The 21,626-nt window shown below is 44.5% G+C and overlaps 1 protein-coding gene across 3 annotated transcripts in view; it reads right to left on the reverse strand.

Annotated features, from left to right (window-relative positions):
• Positions 1 to 490: 490 nt before the first annotated feature.
• Positions 491 to 21,626, reverse strand: part of LOC143148321 (homeobox protein caupolican) — a 205,498-nt gene continuing 184,362 nt past the window's right edge. For all 3 annotated transcript variants that reach the window (XM_076314567.1, XM_076314569.1, XM_076314568.1), the window contains exon 7: positions 491 to 629. The gene's annotated coding sequence lies outside the window, so the exon portion shown is untranslated. The remainder of the gene's footprint in view (positions 630 to 21,626) is intronic.

Genomic DNA, 21,626 nt, shown 5'->3' on the forward strand with positions numbered 1-21,626 from the left:
GGTGAAAAGTAGCACGGTGAACGCGAAAGACGAACACCGAGCCAGGTTACGGTGTCTCGTTCGGGATCGCGAGGTCTCTCCGCCCCACGCTCCCCGCCTCCACCCACCCCACCCCCCACTCCCCCTCTGTCCCCTTCCACCGCGGTTCGGTGAATTTCTCGCCATCCCTGGGACGCGAGAGACGCGATTCGAGGCACGTCCTCTCGGAAGTCTGCTCCCGCTTCCCGTAGTTCTTCCTCCCCTACGTACTCGTGCGTAAGCAGGCACTTCGACGTAATTCCCCTAATTCCTAAATCTCCTCTAAGCCGCCTTCCACTTGCACTCGCTCGCTCGCTAGCTCGCTCCAGTGTACGTCTCTCTCGTGTACGTCTTTCGCGGGGCCAGGAAGCGGAGACGATTTATGTATCCGACGAGTCATCCCCCGGGATTCTTTGCCTCCCCTTTGCGCGTTCCCAAGCTGTCTCGCGTCATCCTTTCTTCGCGCGTCTGGTCTCCCGGTCTGCTGCTTTACTTTTCTCGTTCGTTTCCTCCGCTCCTCGTCCCGCGTCCTCATCCATGACGAATCCCAGGATCCATGCTCGGGAGAGCGTATTTACAGTCCGGTACGTGGGCCCTCGCGTCCTTCGGTCCTGGAACAGAGAAACGGGAAGCGATTTAGCCTTCGATGCGCCGTCATGGCTACCCTAACTCGATACCCGACCATTACTCGGGGGGCCGGGATTGCGACCAACACGCACACGCGAGTCGACAAGGTGCGTCGTTCGAGGGTCGGCCGTAGCCTACCGAAGGGTGGCGCGCGTGTCACGGGAAGGTGAGCCACGGGACATCCGCTTCGTGAGGGGTGGGGAGGTATCGGGAACTGGAAGTGGAATTTGTTGCTCGACCCTTTCGACGTCTGGTGAGTGTACTCTGCTAATCGCACGGGTCTTTCGTGTCGATGTGCTAGACCGCAATTGGTACGCGTGTTAGCAGCTACTGTGACCGATGTGGATCTGAGGGTACACTGTTCGGACGCTGATACGTGCCACGAGGATTCGAGACGTGGAGTGTCCGTGTACGATACACACTCGTCGATAGGGTACATAGGGTCGGAATGGGATGTAACTTCTTGGGAAGAAGTTAGAGCGCTTGATGATTCAAGAACCTTGGGATTCTCGAGGATTGCGCGCAAATCGGAAGCTTTGTTCATGAGAGGTTGGGACATGGAGAGTATGCTTCCGAAAGACTGAACGTTGATTTTGTCAATTTCGTCATCGACTTTCGGTACATTCTTTCCAAAGATCAACTAATTGGAGAGGAAATCACTTTCCTTTGCAAACCCACATGCCTCTACAATTTTGTGTCACCAGGAAGATTACCGTAGAATTTTCCCCCTTAAAGAAAAAAAATCCTTGAAAATAGCCCTTATCTTCCCACTCAATGTTTCCGAATGGAAACAAAGATTCCTCAATGGTTCCTCTGAATATTTCCCAAAAATCGAACTCTTTTCAAAAGTTCACCTCTTCGAGACGTTTCTCGAACGGTTCTTCACTTCGTACTCCACTAGCGTACAATCATCCTTGATTCTCTTTCATCGGGGCTCGGGACTCCGATCGGTTCGAGAGAGAGAGAAGAAGATCTCGAAACGTTCTGGGGCGATCCCGTTAATAATAACAACAACGACGAAGAAGCGCCACGACGAACCGGTACGCGGTCGAGCGCCGCACTGACGTTCCATTTGCAGCGCAGAGGCGTCGTGTAGCGGCGCACGGGAGAAGGCAGAAACGGGTATCAGGCGTGCCGATCGCGGTGGTACGCGCGCACAGGACTTGTCTACCAGGTGAGACACGGTAATCGCGTATCGATAGCCAGCCACGACGTATACAGCTCCGATCCACCGCAACGCCGACGTATATAGCTCCCCGCTAATAGTTAACTATGATCTTACAAGCCGTTTACATCCAGTCGATCTGGCCGCAGTTGCGAAAACCGGCGGAGGCTGCCTACGGCGCGTTCCCGTTGACCAGTCCACCCCTCGACTCGTCGCTACGTTTCAACCGGCGCTGATCGAACGATGAGAACGACGATTAAGAATATTTTTCACGGTACGAGGCGAGACCGCGCTCGAATTCTTCCATTAGCGAAGCGCGTATGACGAGGCCTTGAACGCGGAGGCTATTACTCCGAAGAAACAGTCCTTATGGAAGTGGTTGACGCGTTGGACTCTGTGAGGGTTTGAACAGTGAGGCTGTTGCTCTAGAGAACGATTACTCCGCGTAGGTACCGACGCGGGGACTGCTGGATTAGAGAAGGATTGGTTACAGAGCACCCATTGTACTTCGAATGTGGAGACTACTTGCCTAGGGAAAGTGTGCTCTAGTTGCAGAGGATCTTTGCAATTTAAGCATAGGTGCTACTAGACTAGATAAAGACTACTAGCCTAGAGAAAGAGTGCTCTAGTTGCAGAGGACTCTTTGCAATTTAAATACAGGTGCTACTAGCCTAGAGAAAGAATACTAGCCTGGAGAAAGACTACTCTACACGTGTATGGCATAATGATTGTTGAACGCGGATACTACTTGCCTAGAGAAAGAGTGCTTTAGTTGCAGAGGACTCTTTGCAATTTAAATATAGGTGTTACTAGCCTAGAGAAAGAATACTAGCCTGGAGAAAGACTACTCTATACGTGTAGGGCATAATGATCGTTGAATGCTAGCCTAGAGAAAGAGTACTCTAGTTGCAGAGGACTCTTTGCAATTTAAATATAGGTGCTAGTAGCCTAGAGAAAGACTATTAGCCTAGAGAAAGACTACTCTATACGTGTAGTGCATAATGATCGTTGAATGCGGAGACTACTAGCCTAGAGAAAGAGTGCTCTATTTGCAGAGGACTCTTTGCACTTTAAACGCAGATATTACTATTCTAGAGAAAGACTACTTTATACGTGTAGGGCTTGAGGCTCGTTGAACGTAGACTACTAGTTTAAAGAAATACTATTCTATACGTGTAGAGCCTGACACCCGTTGAAGGCGGAGACTACTAGCCTAGAGAAGAAGAAGAGTGCTCTAGTTGCAGACGACTCTTTGCACTTTAAACGTAGATACTACTATTTTAGAGAAAGACTACTCTATACGTGTAGAGTCGGACGATCGTTGAACGCAAACTACTAGCCTAGAGAAAGAGTGCTCTATTTGCAAAGGACTCCTTGCACTTTAAACACAGAGGCTGCTAACCTACAGATTAATTACTCTACTTGTGTAGGACCTGTTGTACTTTGAACACGGAGGTTACCCTTGAGAAAGACTACTCTACTTCCAGAGGACACTGCACTTTAAGTACAAACACTACTACTCTAGAGAAAGACTACTCTACATGTATAGAGCCAGGCACTGATTAAACGCAAAGACTACTAGCCTAAAAGAAACATTACTTTCCAATTGGTTACCGCGCAAGACCCTATGCACATTAAACACACAGACTATCATCCTCCACTAAACTTACTCCACATGCGCAGGATCCATTGCACCTTGAACACAGAGGCTATTGCTCTAGAAAATACTTATTCTCGACGTACCCAAGGTATCTCAAACACGGGGACTACTGTCCCACAGAAAGATTTCTTTATACCTGGTAGACACGTAGAACCCACTACACCTCGATCACGGATACTACCATCCCAAAGAGCTATACACAAGCGAACCCCATCCACCTAACTCACTCCTCCAGAGAAATGTTATTTCGTAACTGATGGAAAAGTATTATTATTACTTTGTGGCTAGTAAACGACCAGTAGACACCATCGATTCTCGGTGAACCGTTCCACCGATGAACGAGGTCTCAAAAACTAGTAAACCCTGCCGCGAAGTATTCACTCCCCTTTGGTAACGAACCGGACACCGTAGATTCGTCGCAAAATTCTCCGCAAAGAAACGAACGTTCCACCGTATCGGTAACACGTTCGGACGGGCTCGGTGGCTCGCGATTCGCAATTTTTAGCGGCGAGTTGCCAAGATGGTCGAGGTAGCAATGTTCACCGAGGGAAGAAACGACGTCGTTGCAACGAAAAATCGACCCCGGTACGGGAATAACTCGCCACGGTGGATCTCTCTCCCTATTCGGGCGATTCGCGGCTACGGGGCAGGTGTACAGGAAGAGTCGTCGCGCGTTTCCACGTAACGCGCGTAATTCCAGGGAACGAGTCTCGCCGGGGGCCCCCTCCCCCCGACCCTCGGGTCTCTGGAAGCACCCGGGGTACACGTATACACGTATATCACGAAAACCGTTGCGCACTCGCCGTGCGCGAAACCCCCGTACGAACGGCGGCCATTTATCGAGCGATTAGGGCCGGCCTCTAAAATCGTTCTCGGGTCCTGACGATTAGACGGGCCCCAACGATAACGACGACAATCGCCCCGGCTCGCAATTATACGCGTCGCTCGGACCAACCGGTTCCCGAGTCCGCTACCAACGTGGAGACAGGCGAAAAATAACCGTAAGACGGCGTTCGTAAACTCGTAACTGGACCATTAACCGAGCGGTTACGTCGCCACCGCGCTGAATCGACTTCGCCTGTATAAGCTGTATAAGCGGCTATCGTTGCGCGATTACCGTGTCTCAGCCGGTGCACGACCGAGTGTTGCATTTTCACGTGGCATCGACACGGCACCGATACTGCACCTACCCGCTCGGTCGATCGTTTATTCCGTGAAACGGAGACTTTACTCACGGGGCACCGAGCGCACAAACGCGGACCGTGTCTCGGTGGAGGAGATATCGTGTTAAATACCCGTTAGAGACGATCAGTTCGCCGATGGATCAAACCGGTGTTATTGGGAGTGGTGGGTGTTTCTTGTGGATTGACTTGCGTCGTCGAGTAACGAGTTTTTTTGGTATTTAGGGGAATTTTGGTGGAACGAGAAAGTGTAGTGTTGGATACCGGTACGAAATGATTGGGGTATTTGTAGATTACTCATAGAGACATGAGTTTTAGGTATTTATGGAAAATGTTGAGTATCGAGAAAGTGTTGTAATGTTGGATACCGGTACGAAATGATTGGGGTATTTGTAGATTGCCCATTGAGAATCGAGTGTTAGGTATTTACGGAAATTAAAGAGTACTGAGAAAGTGATTTAGTGTTGGATACCCAAACGAAATGATTGGTGTATTTATAGTTTGCCCATTGAGAAACGAGTGTTAGGTATTTATGGAAAATTTCTGAGTACCGAGACGGTGTTGTAGTGTTGGATACCGGTACAAAATGATTGATGTATCTGTGGATTACTCATAGAGAAACGAGTTTTAGGTATTTATGGAAAATGTTGAGTACCGAGATGGTGTTTAGTGTTGGATACCGGTACGTAAAGATTGGTGTATTTATAGATTGTCCATTCAGAACCGAGTGTTAGGTATTTACGAAAATGTGGGAATACCGAGGAAGTGTTGTAGTATTGGATACCGGTACAAAATGATTGATGTATCTGTAGATTACTCATTGAGGACCGAGTTTTTGGTATTTACAGAAATTAAAGTGTACTGAGAAAGTGATTTAGTGTTGGATACTCGAACGAAAAGATTGGTGTATTTATAGATTGCCCATTGAGAACCGAGACTTAGATATTTACAAAAATTTTGGAGTATCCAATTGTTGTAGTGTTGGATACCCCTATTAAATGAATAGTGTATCTATAGATTGCCCATTGAGAACCGAGTTTTGAGTATTTATAGAAATTTGAAAGTACTCAATCGTTGTAGTGTTGGATATCCGTACGAAATAATTAATGTATCTATAGATTTTCCATTGAGAACCGAGTTTCTGGTATTTACAGAAATGAAAGAGTACTGAGAAAGTGATTTAGTGTTGGATACTCGAACGAAAAGATTGATTTTTTTACAGATTGCCCATTGAGAACCGAGACTTAGATATTTACAACAATTTTTGAGAATCCAATTGTTGTAGTGTTGGATACCCCTATTAAATGAATAGTGTATCTATAAATTGCCCATTGAGAACCTAGTTTCAAGTATTTACAGAAATTTTTGAGTATCCAATTACTGTAGTGTTGGATACCCGTTGGAGAACCAAGACTTAGGTATCTACAAAAATTTTTGAGTAACCAATTGTTATAGTGTTGGATACCCCTATTAAATGAATAGTGTATTTATAGATTGCCCATTGGGAACCTAGTTTCAGGTACTTACAGAAATTGTTGAGTATTCAATTATTCTAGTGTTGGATACCCATATGAAATGAACAGTGTACCTATAAATTGGGAGCCTTGTTCTAGGTATTTACGGAAATTTAAATCACCGAGAAGACGATACAGAATTGAATACCTATACTAAACGATTAACTCTATCTTAAATTACTCAACAGTTAACAATCTCCGCGTTTCAGGTATTCCTAGTTATTCAGACCTACAGTGCGTTCGAAAAGTTTCTATGGGCGATACACGAGGCACAGTGAAAAACTCTTCTATGAAACAGTGTCGTACAATGTTGTACAATGTCGAAGTAAATCAATCGTATCGACGATTTATAGTCCACCTAGTCTATTTATTCCAAGTCTATTCGTAACGGTGTATGTTCCTGGAAACGACGGTCTCTCGAATGGTGAAAACACGAATTTTATCAATAACCGAGGTGTTACCGGTTGTTGTGTACGAAAGCAACCGTGTTCACGGTTAAGGACGCGAGTCTCAATCGTTATCGTTGCCTCGATATTTCTCAAGAATTGTCTGCCCTATTTTCCCTCGCTATTCTCGAGGTTCCACCTATGTCGAACATCGGTGCAAAAATCACGCAAATTCACACGGAAGCCAAGCAAACACCGGAGTGTTTTCTCTGTGATGAAAGAAATAGAGATCGAAACGATCGAAAGAAATTTCGGATTGAAAATTTATTTATTTACCGGGCTCGTTTACCGTAAGCCCGTTGAATTCCACGCCGAAGGCGCACGAACGAATGGTCGAATGACTCACTGAGCTACAAACGGTTACCATCGAGCCGTTACATGTGTCACCATTGCGGCGAACCGCGGTTTTATATCACGCAACTGCACAAACGATCACGGTGTATCTGGGCACCGTGATCAAAATCGACGCGCGTTTCACCGCGACAGACACGATCGCGGCCGGCGTAGTCACAGAAATTATTTCAGATCGGGTCGATGTCTTCGGATCTCGAAACGACCGGACAACGTCCTAATTCTAATCGAATTGTTACCAACGGAACGCACTTTTCCCTGTAAAACATTACTCGAGTGTGATACGTATTTACATTCAACGACCACCGTCCGGTGCGTGCCTGTTTCCGCCTAAAAGTGCAACGCTGTCGCCGTGCTCCAAACATCGAGAACCGTACGAGGTGTCCCGAAGATCGAATTACACGAGTTCGCGTCGAAGATCGAGAAGAATCCGAAGCCCTCCGAAGATCGAAGCGTTCGAGTTACTACGAAGATCGAAGGGTTCGAGTTGCTCCGAAGATCGAGATATTCAAACCACTCGGGGGAAATATTCGAGAAGCACTCGAATCGGTTCCAGGATTCGAGTATTCGAAGCACCACGAACATCGACACGTATTCGAATCGCTACCAGTTGTGAAATACTCGAGTCGTTCCAAAGGTCGAAGTATTCGAATCAGTTTGAATAGTCAAGTGTTCGAATTTCTCTGAAGATCCAGGTATTCGAATCGCTGCGAGTTGTGAAATACTTGAGTCGTTTCGAAGGTCGAAGTATTCGAATCAGTTTGAATAGTGAAGTGTTCGAATTTCTCTGAAGATACGAGTATTCGAGTTACTTTGAATTATGAAATATTCGAGTTGCTCCAATGGTCGAAGTATTCGAATCACTCTGAATAGTGAAGTATTCGAGTTTCTCTGAAGATCCAAGTATTCGAATTGCTACGAATTATGAAATACTCGAGTCGTTTCAAAGTCGTAGTATTCGAATCGCTCTGAATAGTGAAGTATTCGAATTTCTCCGAAGATCAAAGTCTTTGAGTTGCTTTGAATTATGAAATACTCGAGTTATTCCAAAGGTCGAATTATTCGAAACACTCTGAACAATGAAGTATTCGAATTTCTCTGAAGATCAAAGTATTCGAGTTGCTCTAAATAGTGAAATATTCGAATTTCTCTGAAGATCGAAGTATTCAAGTTGCTTTGAATCACTAAATATTCAATCTACTCCGAATATCGAAGTATTCGAATCGCTCTGAACAGTGAAGTATTCGAATTTGTCTAAAGATCAAAGTATTCGAGTTGCTCTAAATAGTGAAGTGTTCGAATTTCTCTAAAGATCGAAGTATTTGAGTTGCTTTGAATTACGAAATATTCGAATTTCTCTGAAGATCAAAGTCTTTGAGTTGCTTTGAATTATGAAATGCTGGAGTTATTCCAAAGGTCGAAGTATTCGAATCACTCTGAACAATGAAGTATTCGAATTTCTCCGAAGATCAAAGTATTCGAGTTGCTCTAAATAGTGAAATATTCGAATATCTCTGAAGATCGAAGTATTCGAGTTGCTTTGAATCACAAAATATTCAATCTACTCCGAATATCGAAGTATTCGAATCGCTCTGAACAGTGAACTATTCGAATTGCTTTGAATCACGAAATATTCAAGTTACTCCAAAGTTCAAAGTATTCGAATCGCTCTAAACATCGATGTATTCGAACTTCTCCGAAGTTCAAAGTACTCGAATCCTCTGATTCGCTATATTTCAAAGAGAAGTGTCCACAATTCGTACACACGCGAGGTTCGTCGAGCTTGCAAAAAAAGAGAAGCACCACGATTCGCGAGTAACGGAGCAAACTTCCACGGAGACGTTATCGATCGGTTAGGAAAGCGAGCTGGCCGCTGAGCGTGCGTCGATCTCCGATAATTAAAAATTATAGCGAGCGTCTCTGGCGCTGATCGTCGAGATTAATTAAGCCCGGAGACGAAACCGAAAAAACGGTCCGTGGTTGCGCAACGTTTCCACGAACGAACTTCTCCTCCGCTCGGCTCCCTCCGAGGCGAATTTGCATACGTAACGACAGCTCCGAAAGTACATTCCGAGCGTGGCTCGTTCGAAGCTCCGAAAATCGGCCGAGCATCCGATATTATCGGCTGGAACCAGCTCGTCTCGTTCTCCGAAGATCTCGCGGGATCGAACGTACTTACTCTCGATCGCGATCGATCGATCGATCGATCGTCCGCGGAACGCCGCCGCGCGTTACGCGCGCGATTACGTCTTCTCCGCCCGCTCCGAGCGAGTGAACACACGTCGAAGCGCATTCCACTGGCATCGTGGTCTTCCATCGATACGATTTTTGGTCCACGAGATAAACGAGTAATCGACGCTCCCGATATTCTAATTAAATTACCGTGCCGCATCCTCCGCGAGCTCGGTTGCTTCTCGAGGAGATTTTACTCGTCTCCGAGAACGCGTTTATCGAAGCGATGTGGATGCACCGAACGGGGAGGATTGGAGCGGAGATCTTCGGTCCAATGGAGAGTTAACCGATCGCAATGGCGTAGCTAACTACTTTTTAGTATCTTACGTAAAAATAGTGGCGGAGTAATCGCGACAACGAAATAAATATTCCCGAATATTTTATATACTGCTCTTGTACGATTCAAAAGAGCTCATTGTCACGTAGATGTAGTATTATCAGTGATATTGAACTAATCAAAATTCAAGTATTCGTATTGCTCCGAAGGTCGAAGTATTTGAGTTGCTTCGAAAGTCGACGAGTATTCGAATTGCACCAAATATCGACAAGTATTCGTATTGCTCCGAAGATCGAAGTATTCGAGTTGCTGCGAAAGTCGACAAGTATTCGAATTGCACTAAATATCGACAAGTATTCGTATTGCTCCGAAGATCGAAGTATTCGAGTTGCTTCGAAAGTCGACAAGTATTCGAATTGCACCAAATATTGACAAGTATTCGAATTGCTTCGGAAATCGAAATGTTCGAGTTGCTTTGAAAGTCGACAAGTATTTGAATTGCACCAAATATCTACAAGTATTCGTATTGCTCCAAAGATCGAAGTATTCGAATTGCTTCGAAACTCAACAAGTATTCGAATTGCTCCGAATGTAGAAATATTCGAGTTGCTTCGAAAGTCGACGAGTATTCGAATTGCACCAAATATTGACAAGTATTCGAATTGCTTCGGAAATCGAAATGTTCGAGTTGCTTTGAAAGTCGACAAGTATTTGAATTGCACCAAATATCTACAAGTATTCGTATTGCTCCAAAGATCGAAGTATTCGAATTGCTTCGAAACTCAACAAGTATTCGAATTGCTCCGAATGTAGAAATATTCGAGTTGCTTCGAAAGTCGACGAGTATTCGAATTGCACCAAATATCGACAAGTATTCGTATTGCTCCGAAGATCGAAGTATTCGAATTGCTTCGAAAGTTGACGAGTATTCGAATTGCTCCGAAGGTCGAAGTATTCGAGTTGTTGCGAAAGTCGACAAGTATTTGAATTGCACCAAATATCGACAACTATTCGTATTGCTCCGGAAATCGAAGTATTCAAGTTGCTTATAAAGTCGACAAGTATTCGAATTGCACCAAATATTGATAAGTATTCGTATTGCTCCAAAGGTCGAAATATTCGAGTTGCTTCGAAACTCAACAAGTATTCGAATTGTACTAAATTTTGACAAGTATTCGAATTGCACCAAATTTTGACAAGTATTCAAATAGCTCTGGACTCGAAGTATTCGAGTTGCTTCGAAAATCGACAAGTATTTGAATTGCTCCGAAGATCGAATTATTCGAATTTCTTCGAAAGACAAATGTTCAATTTACTCCGAAAAACAAAGTATTCGAAGCTTCGGAGTAAAGACCGTGCAATGTAGAGTCAACCGATCGCAATGGCGTAGGTAACCACATTTCACTACCTTACGAAAAGTTACTATAGTATCGAAGTGATCGCGACAACGAAATAAATCGTCGCGAACATTATCTTACACACTGCTCTTGTACGATTCAAAAGGGGTCATCGTCCCGTGAATAAAGTACCATCAATAATATTGAACAAATCACCGTGGAAGATTTCCAAATAAATCTCCCGCCAATACAACGGAAGAGAAAAAGTTTTGAATATATTATTTTACCCGTGTGAGGAGGAGAGAAAAAAAAAGAAGATATTCGAGCAGAAGGTTCGATAGCGAGTTCGTGCCACGGTGTTTCGGAGTTTGGTCGCTTTCACGCAGCACAAGGTTGGAGCCGAGATCGTAATCTACGTACGTCGGAATACGCATTAACGTCCTCTGCTGCGAGACACGAGAGAGAAGGCAGGCTTTCGTGCGAAAAAGCCTCGGTGACCTTGCAAATTCAACGAAATACAAGGGAAGGAAATTTATCGTCGAATTATTCACCATTTCGAACCGTTCGAATTACGTACCGAACATTATTTTCTCTTCTTTTCCTTTTCCTTAGAAATAGTGATAATCGAGCGTCCGGTTTCTGGTTACGTTCGGGACAATTAGGTCACGTTTCTCGGTGGGTAGCTACGCGCGCGAAGATTGTCCTTAGACCGACCTGTCGAACATCGGGTATTCCCCTGGTCACAGCGATAAAAGACGTCATAAACGCGTTTCTTTTTTTTTTTTTTTTATTTTTCGTTTCGTGGACACACGTGCCGATGGAAAGATTCCAAACGCGTACAAGATTACTCGATGTCGCTCGCGCGGGATAGTAAAATTTATGCGGTGGTAGATCGACAACGAACATTGAGAATGTCGATGTTGGTTAAGGTCGAGTTTTCGTCTCTTTGCGAGATTCCACGGGCCTCAGACTTCTTCTAACGTGGAACTACGAGAGGTAACTCGCTATCGAATCTTCTGCTCGAATATCTTTTTTTCCTGTAATTCCAACAGGGTAGAAATTTGACCATTCACATCGAGTGAGAGAATTTCGAGACAACAAGCAGAGTTGGAGGAATATTATATATTCGTTAGAACGCGTCTAACTTTTCTCTTGGTTTTTCACCGTACTCTCGTTGCATTGTTTCCAAGATCGGGTTAATAGCGCATAATACCACGCCTTTGTACCCGTACTCTTTTATTTCCATGAGCTAACTTTTTATTCCAATTTTCTTTCCTCTCTGTATCGTGTTTTCTCCTTTTAACGGGTCGAGCGTCGGAATATTCCGGCGAAATGTACAAACTTTAAAAATCGTTGAGAATTTTAATAACGCGCGGTTCGATTATTTTTCTATAAATACATTCAAATCGCAGAACAATTCTAAAATTCACACTTCACAGTTGTGAAGCTCAATTCAAAGTTGGGATATTCGAAAAGAAACAATTTTCTCGTAAAATTTCAAAATACTTCTTCCTCGATTGTGTTCTTCTTTTCAAAACGTGCATTTCGTTCATTGTATACTTTCGAGATTATTAACAAATGCTTTTCGCATACTTTTCGACTCGATTTGTTACACAAATACACCGACGAACCTCTCGTTGGATTACGTTGCTCTCGATGCAACGAAGACGTATTTTTCCATATACTTTCGAAAAAGTTTAATCGTTTATCGACGCGTTTAAAATTTCCCCCTTTTTTTCGCGACTCGTACACGATATTGCATAACTAGAAATCGGGCAGAAAATTAATAAATAATAATTTCCTAAATATCTTGGTTTCTCTTTTCGCTGCAACGAACCTATTCGTAAAATACAAGGAAAATATTATACTTTGAAATCTGTTTATCGCGTGGTTTCGTCACGGGTCAGTAATGACCCTGCCCCGATCTCCACTAGGATCGTTCTTCGAGGGTCGATTGTCACGCGTGACGAAGAGATAATTGGACTAATTATACAATAATATTAATTATACAATGATAATTCTACAATAATAATTTTATAATAAACCTATATTTCCTCTCTACGATAAACCTATTCATAAACTACAAAGAAAGAATTGCGCTTCGAAATCTGTCTATCCTGTGATTCTGTCACGGGTCAGAAATGACCCTGCCCTGATCTCCACTAGGATCGTTCTTCGAGGGTCAATTGTTACGTGCGACGGAAAAGGGACAATTGGACCAATTATACAATAACATTAATTACACAATAATATTAATTCTACAATAATAATTCTACAATAAACCTATATTTCTCCTCTACGACAAACCTATTCATAAACTGCAAGGAAAGAATTGCGCTTCGAAATCTGTCCTTGCCGTAATTCTGTCATGGGTCAGAAATGACCCGGTCTCAGTCTTCACCAGGTCCGTTCTTCAAGTGTCAATTGTCACGCGCGACGAAAAAGGGATAATTGGACCAATCATACAATAATATTAATCATACAATGATAATTGTACAATGAAATTATACAATAACAATTCTACAATAAACCTATATTTCTCCTCTACGACAAACCTATTCACAAACTGCAAGGAAAGAATTACACTTCGAAATCTGTTTATGGCGTGATTCTGTCACGGGTCAGAAATGACCCGGTCCCTGTCCCCACCAGGTCCGTTCTTCAAAGTTCGATTGTTACGCGCGACGAAAAAGAGATGATTCGACCAATTATACAATAACATTAATTATACAATGATAATTCTACAATGATAATTATACAATGATAATTCTACAATAATAATTCTACAATAAACCTATTTTTTCCTGTACGACAAACCTATTCACAAACAGCAATGAAAGAATTGGGCTTCGAAATCTCTCCGTCCCGTGATTCCGTCACGGGTCAGAAACGACCCGGGCCCCTGTCCCCACCAACTCCGTTCCCCGAGCATCGATCGTCGCGCGCGCGACGAAAACTGGATAATTGTACACCCGTTGTCGAAACGTGCGTCGACGTTGTCGCGGAATCGACGCGTTTACACGTCGCGCGGGTTATCGATACGCGATTACCGTGTCTCACCTAGGTAACAAGTCCGCGCGGTGTACGTGCCAGGAGCGATCTGAACGACCGATAGTGGCACCGGCTACCCTGCCACCGTTCCTCCGCGAAGATTCTACGCTCCGGATGGAATGCACGGCTCGCTGGTGATACTCGAAACGGGAATGATACCGGGAATCGGCGCCGCGAGCTCGTCGCGCGGATTCTTTCTCTTCGATTTAGTAGAAAGTCCTCGGGAAGCTGACGTCGAGCATCCGCCGGATAATTGAATATTCTTATCTCGGCGGTCGGATCGGCGAAATTATTATAACGACTCGGCCCCGAACTGTTCGGAATTACACGAAGCCGCGGAGACTGACTTTCACGATTCGCCATCGACGACGACGAAGACGACGAAGACGACGAAGACGACGATGATGATGATGATACTATATTCTTCTTCCTTTTTGGATTCCTCGGTGTGTACGCTTTCGCGGGACGAAGAGCAACGGAGGACGGTTGTCCAACTCGCGGTGACTTTGGTACGGTTTTCAGCGGTTTGTACACGCTCTACTAAACGGCAACAATTGGATCGATCGAGATTACAAGTTGGAAAAATTACAGAGAGAGAGAGATGGAGAAATATAGAGCTCCTTTCGATTTAGAAGATACACGACGATGCTGTGCATACACGCTCGTGAAGCGGTATCTTAAAAGGTGCACGTCCAGAGAGGCTCGATTCGCGTGAAACGTTTCAGTAGATTTCGATCGCTAGTCGTTTCGCTCCGGAGCGGAGCGTAAACGTTGTGTATTCCTTCACCGCGATAAATTGATCCATTACCGCTCCTCGAACGATCTTATCCTCGTGTCGCGTTTTCCGTTCATCCGTCACCGAATTTTCACCAACAGTGAAAAATTCAGTTCACCAACCGACTGGAAAAATTCACCTAGTTTCGTCGAACGAACGTTTCTTTCCACCTCGTACGAACGGACAAACGGTGAAAACGTATTTAGACACGTTTCTTGTTTGTTACTTTTAATTTTGCACGGTGTGTACACGTCGAGACGATGAACGGTGAAAGAGGAGGAAAATTGGAACCGGGACATTGCATACTCGAGCACGACTGTCTAATTAAACGGGATTCAACTTTCGTTCCAACGTGGAAAATATCGGCTCAACCGGGGTAATGTGTAAAAATAAAGCTTCAGGGTTGCGAGAATACGGGTACACCGGACGATATTCAGAAATTTCTAAAGGAAACCGAACTACGGTTGCCAGGCGGCAGAGAAAAACAACGAACAGAGATAATCGAGGAAATCTACGAAGCGAGCGAAACGCAACTGCATCGATTTTAATATTCCCAACAAATGGAACGGTCGAAGAAATCTCTTGCATTCCTACGTATTCAAACGAACTTTAATTACTACTCTACGTCGACATTGACATTAAGTAACATTAGAACCAAAGGGTTCGATATAATCCAGTTTGATTTAATTTTAAACCTCTTTTTAAGATTGCTCAATATTCATATCTCGAAACAGAGACCCGATTCGCGAATAAATTCCCCTTCCACTTTCGTAGATACTCGTACGCTCAATTTCAGCCAAACGACGCATCGAATACAATTACCCGAGCGTGGAAACAATTACCCCGATTCCGACATCGAAATATTAATAATCCATCGCAGTGTCGTGATTTCTGGTCCGGGAGGCGGCACATATTCGAACAAGACTCCGTGTAACCATTTGTTCGACGTTTCAACGGGCGTAACGGTTGTCCGACGAATATTTCAAAACGTTCATGGGCGATCCGTTGGCCCCGCGGTACGCGGTGGGTAGGGGAGGTGAAGCGCGACGGGGGCGAGGCGAGACTAGGCGAGGCGAGGCGAGGCGCGCCTCTTTATTATTTCGTGGTTCGTTCCTCGTGGCGCGGGGAGCTGCGCGCGCAACTTCGCGGCACGGTACGACGAGTCGCGACGAGACGCGACCCGACCCGACGCGACGCGAAACCGGATGACGAATGCCGCGCGATTACGCGAGAGACAAGTCGTTTCGAGAGTTCTCGGCGCGGTGCGCCCGCGTCGCGCGGGCCCGCTCGCTTTCTCGCGCGACGATAACACAGCCCCGCGAGCCGAGAGATACCATTTTCGCGCGCCTTTCCAACAACGACCCCGTTCCGTGTCCCGTACACTTTTCGAATTTCCCTACGGTGATTTCGGAACTGTGGAAGATACCCGTATACCGCGGTCTCCGCGCCGTGCCGGCCCCGCTGGTAATTGCGTTTATCGATTTAATTTCAATTCCTCGAGCGCGCACGGCCACGGTATCACGTCCCGCGGACGTGGCGCCTCGCCGCGCTACTCACCGGCTCGGGAGCGTCGCGTGCCGGCGACGTGCAACGCCTTAAGTCGGTTTTTTCTTTTTTCGGTATCGCCGCGATCTCGCGACCGAATTACAGAGAAATATTTTTCGTATGCGTTTCGTTGATTTTTGTACCCAGCGCGAGATACTTCGTGATTGTTGTCGAGAAGTATCGAGCACGGATTGAAAGGTAGTTTAGGGAAAGATCACGTTTGGGAGACCGAATAAACATTGAACGAAGGGGTAACTGCTCTAGGGAGAGATTACTCCACTTGCGTAGGACATAGGTACTTTAAACGTGTAGGTTATTAACCTAGAGAAAGGTCACTCGCACAGAACCTATTACTCTTTAATTAGAGATACTACTATCTTGGGAGACTACTCTACGTGTGTAAAGTTCTATGCACGTTGAACATAGAGCCTACTTGCCTAGAAAATGGTACTTCGTAATTGATTAGTGAGTAGGGTTACTCTATACAAAGATTACTCTACGTGGGTGAGACCAAATACGTGTTGAACAGGGGGGCTACTACCCTAGAGAAAAATTCCTCCACTTGCATAGGATTTATTGTACTTTAAACAAATGATTTATTAGTACTATTGTACTAGAGAAAGGTTAGTTGTACAGAACTCATTACTCTTTAAAGACAGATACTACTATACTAGAAGAAGACTACTCTACAAGTATAGCATCTTGCGCATGTAACTTAATAGTGAGTAAGACTACTTAGTAATTGAGTAGTGAGTAAGACTATTTCGTAATTGAGTAGTGAGTAAGGCTACGTCGTAATTGAGTAGTGAGTAAGGTCACTTCGTAATTGAGTAGCGAGTAAGGCTACTTCGTAATTGAGTAGTGAGTAAGGCTACTTTATAATTGAGTAGTGAGTAAAGCTACTCTACACAAAGATTACTCTATGTCTGTAAAATCCAAAGCAAGTTGAACACAATGCCTACTAGACTAGAAAATTGTATTTCGTAATTGATTAGTGAGTAAGGTTACTCTATACAAAAATTACTCTATGTTTATGAGACCAAATGCACGTTAAACGCGGAGGCTGCTACTACCCTAGAGAAAGATTACTTGTACAGGACCCATTGCATTTTAAATACAAGTACTACTATCCTAAAAGAGGACTACTCTACACGTGTACCACTCGGCGCATGTAATTGAATAGTGAGTAAGGCTACTCTATACAAAGATTACTCTACTTGCATAGAACTCATTGTACTTTAAACATGGAGGTTAATACTTTAGAAAATGATTACTTGCACAGAATCCATTGCTCTTTAAGCACAAATACTATTGTTCTAGAATACTACTCTACGTGTGAAAATAGTACTTAGTAATTGATTAGTGAGTGAAACTACTCTACACAAAAATTACTCTACATGTGTAAAGTCCAAAGCACGTTGAACACAGAGCCTACTAGAAAATAGTACTTCGTAATTGATTAGTGAATAGCACCCAGCGCATGTAATTGAATAGTGAGTAAGGCTACTTAGTAATTGAATTACTTCATAATTGAATAGTGAGTAAAGCTACTCTAGACAAAGATTACTCCACTAGCATAGAACCCATTCTACTTTGAACACAGAGGTTACCAATAAGTAGTTCAATAATTTTTCTCCTTCGATGAAACTTATCCTACCAACCTAGTACTGCACTCTTCAATAAATTTCATCAAACGACAAAACTTATTAAACAACCTCGTACCTTACAAAAATACTACTTAATCGATTAATAAAGCCCGATGAACCTTACACACGAAGACACTACAGAAAGATTACTCTACATTCAAGAAATCCGTTGCATCTTGAACACGAATGATAATACTCTAGAAAACAATTACGTACATTCCATAATCGCATTCACTCCTCAAGAGATCGTTGTCGAAAAGTATCGAGTACGGATTAAAAGCCGAGTAGTTGACCGACAATGGTGTAACAACGAGACAAGAAAAACAGAGAGAGAGAGAAAGACATAAGCGACACACTCGAGGAATTATATATACTCCGTTTCCTCGATTCGTTGGTGATCGTTATCGAGGTGTATCGCGGATTAGAAGCCGAGCGGAGTAATTGATCGACGCGTCGATCGCGGAGCAACCGGACGAGAGCCAACCAGGTACAAGATATAACTCTACCCGCGGAATTGTACTCCGTTTTCTCGCATCGATCCGAGATCGTTATCGCGGACCATCGACGCACCTACGAGATCCCCGGATCGGAGATCAAAAGCCGAGCCAAGTGGTTGACCGACACGTCGATCGGTGAACAATGAGGCGAGAAGGTACCGGACACCGGTTACGTGTAACATTGTCTATTAGAGTTCAATGGTACCGATGAAATACGAGGTGTAATTATTTCGAATTGTAATCACTTTGCACGAGTGTTCGACGATCGTTCTCCCCATTGTGTTCACCACCAGGGAGAAAATATTCGAACGTAACGATGAAAAGTTGATTGTTCGAATCGCACCTGTCCTTACCACGGCGAAGTTCGTTTATAAGTACCTTTCCTCGGGTCCTTTTCGACCCATCTTCGAAACGCGCACACTTTTTACTTGGCTAATTTCAATACGCGAGATTCAATCTTCGTAATTTTTCGATTCTCTCGTACTATCATAAAACGAAGAAATCAGTTGTTCAGTTGTTCAGTTCCCGGATAAGTTCAACGTTCAATGCGTTAATACGATACTTGTGCAATTTGCTAAAAGAATCTTTACGGTGGTATTTTAATTTCAATATCCGTGGCAACGTTCATCACACCATTAATACTCATCACACTATCTCGTTTCGTTACGTTCTTCCTCGAAATGTGAAAAATGAAGCCGGTAAACGTTAGAGTGTCACTTGCGTTTAACGTGCACGGTTACAGGGTAATAACCGATCCTTCTAACGGTAGAAATTAGAACCGTTCGTTGAGAAGTATCCCATTCGTGGCGTCTCTACTTTATACGCACGAACGGAGCATTAACGAGATTTGAAGTTTCTCGTACGCGTGGAATGACAGTTTCCGCGCGTGTGTTCGCGCCTACGACGATGAAAGATTTCCCGAAGTGTGAACGAGGCTGATTCTCATCGCGTACAGTGTCGAATTCGAGCGTCGAACGGGACGATAGCTCGAGAGGTTCGGTCGGAGCGGAGCGGAGATTAACAACGCGTTTCGTAACGTTGGTTTTCGTGTATCCGTCGTAGATAACGGATAAACGGGTCTCTCGCGCGTCCTCGAATCGTATTAAAAGCTTTGCAATTACGAGGACCGATAACCGGACGCGAGCGAGCGAACACGCTCGACGATTCGTCCGAGTGAAATTCGTTCTTAGAAAGGTGGACGTGAAAGCCGAAATTTCGTGCAGTCGTATATAAGTTTCTCGCTCGATTCGCGGGCATGGACGTATTCATGAATATTCCGCGATCCTGGACGAGAGCGTCCAGTTTGAATAAACGAACGACGCTCGGAGGAGGTACATCGTGTCCGGTGTCCGATGAATTTCGTACAAAGGGAAAACACACGATGGGGGTGACTCTACGGAACGATCAAAAGGACGGTGTCCCCGAGAAATAATGACACGAAGATTTATCGCGGCGAACACGACACTTTGGTACGCGAACCGGCACAGAAGTACAATCGAGATAGAATTTACGAGCCGAATAATGCAATAGAGAGGAAAAGTTTCCAATTTAGAAAGTTCGTCGAGTCTCTTTCGGTCGTTTGTTTAACGGCCGTGCGGCTAGACTCGTGGATTAACTGAACAATGGTCAGCGAGGGATAGATATCTGTTACAAAAAGTTCGTCGAATCGCGTATTTTTCCTCATAGTTTACCGTTTAACGAGCTCGTGAGTTAAGTTACCCCGTTATAAGTTCCATTGTGTACACTGATGTTATTTTAACGTCGATTATCGCGTTCGAGGACCACGGAGAAGGTTCTCTATTTCTTGCAGAAAGTACATCGAATCTCATATTTAACCACAAACGATTTTGCAAGTTGTGTACCCCGTTAAAAGTCTCACCGTGTACAGTAATGTCATCCCAACGTTGATTATCGCGTTCCAGGACCCTGAAGAAGGTTCTCTATTTTTTACAGAGAGCCTGTCGAGTTTCACATTTAATCTCCATTGTTACAATTATCCTCCAACGATTTTGCAAGTTGTGTACCCCGTTAAAAGTCTCACTGTGTACACTAACATCATTCGAAAGTCAATTATAACATCAAGGACTCCGGAGAAGGTTCTCTATTTCTTACGGAAAGCCCGTCAAATTTCACATTTACTCTCCAACGATTTTGCAAGTTGTGTACCCCGTTAAAAGTCTCACCGTGTACACGAACATCGCCCAAAAGTCGATTATCGCGTTCAAAGACCCCAGAAATGTTCTCTATTTCTTACAGAAAGTTCCAATCGCCATATTTGCCCTCCAACGATCTCGCAAGTTAAGCGTACCCCGTTAAAAGTCTCAGCGTGTACGCTAATGTCGTTCGAACGTCAATTATAACATCAAGGACTCCGGAGAAGGTTTTCTATTTCTTACAGAAAGTCCATCGAATTTCATATCTACCCTCCAACGATTTTGCAAGTTGTGTACCCCGTTAGAAGTCTCACCGTGTACACTAACATCGCCCGAACGTCGATCATCGCGTTCAAAGACCCCAGAAATGTTCTCTATTTCTTACAGAAAGTCCCAATCGCCATATTTGCCCTCGAACGATCTCGCAAGTTAAGCGTACCCCGTTAAAAGTCTCAGCGTGTACGCTAATGTCGTTCGAACGACGATTATCGGGTTCGAGGAACCCGGAGAAGGTACGCGAACACACCTCGTTCCTTTTCGATCGTCCCGAATGGACTCCTACGCGTCTCTCCGGCTTCGGAGCCGCTGGTACACCTCCGGTGATTTGAATACCGATTTCCGCGCAAGCAATGTCGCCGAGCACTCCGCCGCGGAAACGCGTCCTCCTCGACGAGTTATTTTTTTTTTTTTTCTCTCCACCGAGTATTCTCGCGCGTCGAAACGCGTCTCCACTACCTCCCCGTTAGGGGATCGTCGGGATAAGTCCGGATTAAGATCTCACGAGAGCGTTCTCCTCTCTCCGCGGAGGCTCGACGCTCGTGACGGTAATTTACGCGTAATCGCGACGATGATCTGGGGGCCCCGGGTGACGCGACCGGCGTATACAACGTGACGTCGTAATTTAACGCGAACGGGGAAGGTCACAGCGGGGGGAGGGGGGACGTTATAGGGAGCGAGGGACTGAGAGAGACTCGGTGAGACGGAGAGAGAAATGGAGAGCTGAGAGTTATTATAGAAGAGAGAGAGAGAGAGAGAAATATAGAGACAGAGAGAGAGAAAAATATAGAGACAGAGAGAGAGAGAAAAATATAGAGACGGAGAGATATTACAGAGAGAGAGAGAGAGGGAGATATTACAGAAGAGAGAAAGAG

The sequence above is a fragment of the Ptiloglossa arizonensis genome, chromosome 6 (assembly GCF_051014685.1).
Source record: "Ptiloglossa arizonensis isolate GNS036 chromosome 6, iyPtiAriz1_principal, whole genome shotgun sequence".
NCBI lineage: Eukaryota > Metazoa > Arthropoda > Insecta > Hymenoptera > Colletidae > Ptiloglossa > Ptiloglossa arizonensis.